We start from the raw sequence: 5,454 nt of genomic DNA, 5'->3' as shown, positions 1-5,454 counted from the left end.
CCGCCCGAGCGCACCAAGTGGGATCCTGGCGCCTCCCACCTCGGGGCTCCAGCCCGGCCTCGACGCGCGCCCCAGCCAATCTCAGGCCGTCGGGCCCCACCCCAAGGCGGCAGGGAGGCAGGGTGGAGCCCCATCGGCCCCTCCCACCCGCTCCCGCGCCTCCTGCCCAGAGTCCGCTCCTGCGCCCCTCTGCGGATCACCGGCTCGCCCCACGCCTCTTCTTGAGGCTCCCTCACTTCTCTCGACATTTTCCTCGCCCCTCGCCCTCGTCCTTCTTCCTCCTTATCACTCTTTGACTCAGCCTCTCCTGTTCCTTTTCTCACTCACTCCGCTTGCTTATCTCTCCGTCTGGGCCTTTCCCCCTCCACTCTGTTTTCTCTTCCCGACACCTCCGATCTCCCTTCTCCCAGCAGGAGGCTCCTGCCTGCCCACACCCTCCAGGTTCAGGCGGTCAGTTCTTGCCCTCTCGGTCCGCCAGCATTTTTTGAGCTCCTGCTTGGTGCTGGGCACCGGGCTGGCTGCTGGAGAGTCAGAGGTGGATGTGACGCAAAACCCATCTCCAGGAGCATCATAACGTAGTGGAGGCGAAGACTATGCCATAACTACTCTTCAGTGAGTTCTTCCTCAGCGCCAAAGTCACTGCACAGCACGTCACACCCTTATCAGCTACTATTTCTAATGATAGCCAGTACTGACGGGATCACTGCGGGCCAAGTCTGTTCGAAGCAGAGTGCATACATTACCTCATTTAATTTACCCAGCAACCGCTCTCAGGTGGGTAGGAACTATTAATAATCCCACTTTACAGATACAGGCATTGAATGGGGTTAAGAGAGGTTAAGTAAGCATCGGTGTGGGGATTTGAACCAGAGTCAGAGCCCAGATATAACCAGAGGTCTGGATTCTGAGTCTGAAGGCTTAATGGCTATGGAGGGCTAAGAGAGGGGACGTAACTGGTCCTTGGTGACATAGCTAATCGGTGAAGGATCCTGGATTCGAGTCCAGGTGTTGGACTCCAAGGGCCAGGACTTAACCACTCTGCCCTAAGATAAATCCCGCGCCAGGCGAGGAAACAGTGGGAGAATGTGCTTCCTCCGGGAGCTGGGAGGAGGAAGGAATTGAGGAGGCTGTCCAGGGAGGCATCAGAGAGGAGGCAACCTCATGAGCCTAAGTTTGGGGTCTTTTCCTTCTGTTTGGGTCCTGCCTTTCATTGGCTTTCCTGTGGGAGTTTTGGAGGAGAGGCTTGTGGGTGGGATGGCTTGGACTTGACCTCCCAGCCTTTGCTGGGGAGGGTACGCTGGGAGGTATCTTATAGGAGGGCTTGGGTGCTCTGGGGGCTGCCTCCGCTGGGAGGTGGGAGTGCTGGGGCGTTTGCCCCCCTCCACACCTGCTCTTATCCGCCCGGCCCCAGCCTCCCAGTTCTCCTGATGTTCCCAAGCCTCCTGGCTTCCCATGGGTCTGTCCTCGCAGCGGTAGTTGAGAGAGACAAAGGACCACGCTTCTTAATATTCACCACACACAGAGCACCTATACACAAAAGGGATGCAGAAATGCAGAAGACATAGGCTCTGCTTCCTCTGGTCTAGTTGTGAGAAGAAGACAAGGCAGAGGAAGCAGAAGAAAATGCAGCAGACGGAACCCGGGGTGGCACAGACTCCCTTTTGATGACCAGGATGACTCGGTTGGGTCCAGGAAGAACAAGCTGAGGGTATTTTCTCCCCCTATTCCCTTTCCCAATTCCCAGCAGGAATAGGTTCTGTGGATGACCCTGAGGAGGTGAAGGACTGGTCCCTGCAGGGTCAGACAACACAGTGTAGTAATGGTGCAAGAGTCCGAACTGCAGACAGAAAAAGTCAGGTTCAAATCCAAGTGCATACTCACTGAGTGACCTTGGGCAAGTACCTCGCCATTCGGACTCTCCATTTCCTTGTTTGTAAGCTGGGACCTCCTCAGCAGTTACGTGAGAGGCAAACAAAAGGATGCATGGAAAGAAAGCCCCCTACACAGTGCCAGCACATAATAGGCACCTAGGCATGTCAGATCTCCAAGGGATGGATGTGTAATTATAGGGTTAAATTCGGGGTGTGTTCTGAAAGCTCCCCCAGACACCTTGGCCCTGACTCTGGTTTGGGATTCTGCTCTCTGCACTCCAGGTCACCCCTAATCCCCCCCTCGGGCTGGCCCAGGCTTCTGCACTCCAGGGGAAGTGTGGCCCTGGGCACTGGGGGGGGGGGGGGCGGGGGGCGTGTTGGAGCTCCCCAGGTGGTTGTACAAGGTGCAGGCTCCTTGGGCAGCTGGTCATCTTGGAGTTCCAGTGCCTGGTCTGGACTGAGGGAGGCATTGTTCCTGCTGCTGGTTTAGTAAGAACTGCAGATGGTCCGAGAGCAGAGTGAGTCTGTACCTGGCAGCTCCAGGGGCTCTGAGGGCCAGAGAGGCCAGGCTGGACTCTGCCTTGGGGACCCTTAAGGCTTCTGGGCATCGAATCCATGATGAGATCCAGGAGGGAAGCTCTTCGCAAGAATGGTGCTCAGGTGGTGGCTGTGCCCTGGGGCGGTCACTCAGGGACGCTCTCCCTCTGAGGCCCCGCCATTTGGCTATCCTGGCTGTGCAGCCCGAGAAGGCAGGAGGCTGCACTGCAATGCGGTGGCGCCCCTTCCCCATGAAGCTGTTCCGGGGCCTAGGCAGCTGGGTGAAACACCTGGCGTGCTGGGCATCTATCTGTCCGTCTTAGAGTGTCTGCAGTCTGTCCAGGCACACATTTCCCCCAGCTGGTAGAGGGCATAGTTTGTTTAGAAGAATGCTTATTCATGGTCTGTTGTGAGCAAAGTCCTATATAGATACCTTGCAGATCCAACTTGGTTAATTATGTTATCAACTCCTCCAGTTTTCTACTTTTTTATTGCCTACTTCCGTGGTTCTCCCAGTGTAATCAGGATTCTTCTGAGGGTCCCCAAGTCCCTTTCAGGGAGTCTACAAGGTTAAAATAGTACATAATTCCAAGATCCACTCAAAGTACAAGATAGACCGATAGAGTTTAAGTTAACAGTAAGAAAAGTTCATTGATATGGATTCAGATTCTACATTACAACCAACATTTAAGGAACTGCCACATACCGTTTTTTTGGTAGTATTAAAGAAGAATATCCACAATATCTGAAAGTCTATTAAAATACTCTCCAACTACGTTTCTGTGTGAGGCCAAATTTTCTTCATATAGTTCAACCAAAACAGTATCTAACAACATATCGAGTGCAGAAGGAGATTTGAGAACCCGTTTTCAGTTAATCCACACATGAGAGAGATTTGCAAAAATGTAAAGCAAAGCCACTCCTCTCACTAATTTTTTTGTCTTGTAAAATGTAATTAGCTTTCACAAAATTTATGTTAGCATATAATGGGTTTATTATTGTCATTTAAAACAAATTAAATAAATTAAAATTTTTCTCCGTTTTAATTTTAAACATGGCAATTATTGATAGGTGCAAACCCATATAACCAAAAGCTCTTTAATCGAAAAACTTCCATAATTTTTAAGAGTGTAAAGGGGTCCTGAGACCAAAACGTTTAAGAATTGTTGGTTTATTTATTCTGTTCACTTCTGATAGAGGTGTATTAAATCTACTTTGATGATGAGTTTGTTAATTTTTCCCCTTTCCCTTTTGAATCAGTTTTATTTTGAAGTGATGTTGTAAGGAGCATAAAGTTTCATGATTATATGTCTGGTTGGATTGTAATTTCTATCTGTATGAAATAGCCTTCTTTGTTTTGTTTAAGGCTTTCGTCTTGGGAATAATAATTCTACAAACCAACATGTAACTAGAACCCGCTATGGGCAGGCATACAGTGAAAGTCTCCGTCCCTGTCCCCGTGGAGAGCATGAACACACCGAGGCGGCGTAGTGTAGCAGGAAGAGGCTGGGCTCAGAGTCGGACATACTGGTGGTGAATGGTGACCACTTCCTAGCAGCGTGTCCTTGGACATTTGTCTGTTGGACTTTGAACATTACTTTCTTCATCTGTAAAATGGGGTTAATAACACTTATTTACTTGGTGATAGTGAAAACGTACTGAGATAAGGGGTGAGAGAAGCACTCAGCGGAGTCCTTGGTGTCTGTGAAAAGTGATTCAACAGAGCCATGAGCCATGAGATCTGCCCCATTCGAGCCATGCAGAGCACCAGGAGAGGCAGTGTGGCAGTGGGGAGCGCACCCAGCTTGGATTCAGAAGATCTGAGTTGTGTTTTCAATTTAATAGCAAGGCCCCCCCCCCCCCCCCCCCGCCGCCACCTGAGTCTCGGTTTCCTCATCATAAAATGGGAGGACCACCTCTGACTCCCGTTCTCCATGAGGCTATCTGGAGAATCAAATGTGATAATGAAAAGGAAGGGGGTTGGGCTGATGATGGAGGTGAGGTTAACTGTCCTTGGCCTGAGGTGGGGAACCTCTTCCGTCTCCTGCTGTGAGGAGGTCCTGCCAGCATAGACTTGCCCACATCTGAAGAAGATTGTGTCAACCAATGGTCACTGGTGCAATCCAGCTCCAACAAGAAGCCCCAATTGGGGTGCAGTGAAGAAGGAAACTTTATTCAACACAAAACAGCTAAATTGTGATACAGCAAAGCTGTAGAACAACTCTGGGGCCAGGCCCCTCTCTGGCTAGATAGCTCTGCTCAGCCACCACCTGCTCTGTGCTGGTCTGCTTTACTCTGCTCTGGCTGGGAGAGCAGCCTGGATCTCTTCTTACGCTGAAAGGTGCTCCTGGAGCCACAGGGGAGCTGGCTTATATGACAGAAGTCCCCACCCTTGGTTCCTGATTGGTCTATCCTCATGCAAATTAGAAGTCCACATTTTTGCAGTTTGATTTGTCCAAAAGGCACTGTCCTGATTGGTCAGAATAGAGCCACTCTCCACTCTGATTGGTTAGAACTGCTCAGCTCTGATTGGATGGAGAAAGCCTCAATCCTATTGGTTGAAATTTATAAGGGCTGGCTCAGATGGCAATTACAGTGCAGGTGGGCAGTTCAGCACAGGCTTCTCTGAAGTGCAGCTTGCATGACAGGCCCCTGTGCAGAAATGGCTGCTAGGTTTTTCTTTTCTTTAATTCGAGCCCAATTAGCCACCAGGAGCTCTTCTTAGTAGGTGTCTCTCCCGGCATTCTCCTGGGTTCACAGTTGGGATGCCAGAATGAATCTTGTCCTTATTTTAACCTCCTGGGATTATCTGCATTTTACAAGCTCAGCATTCCCCTGCCAGGACACCTGCCTTCACAGAAGCTGCTCCTGAGTGCTCAGCAAAACCCAGGGTCAATGGTCTGTGTAACTAAAAGAACTTTTAGTGCAGGCCGGGACCCATAGCAACTGTCCACCAGGGCCCTCCATCCACCATCATTTTCTTAAGAGGAAACTGGAACTTGGCCTTCCTGACTCCCCGTTCAGTGCTCCTTCCATCACACCTACA

Source organism: Myotis myotis, unplaced genomic scaffold (assembly GCF_014108235.1).
Source record: "Myotis myotis isolate mMyoMyo1 unplaced genomic scaffold, mMyoMyo1.p scaffold_m19_p_15, whole genome shotgun sequence".
Taxonomy (NCBI): Eukaryota; Metazoa; Chordata; class Mammalia; order Chiroptera; family Vespertilionidae; genus Myotis; species Myotis myotis.
Note: the sequence above shows the minus strand (reverse complement) of the source record.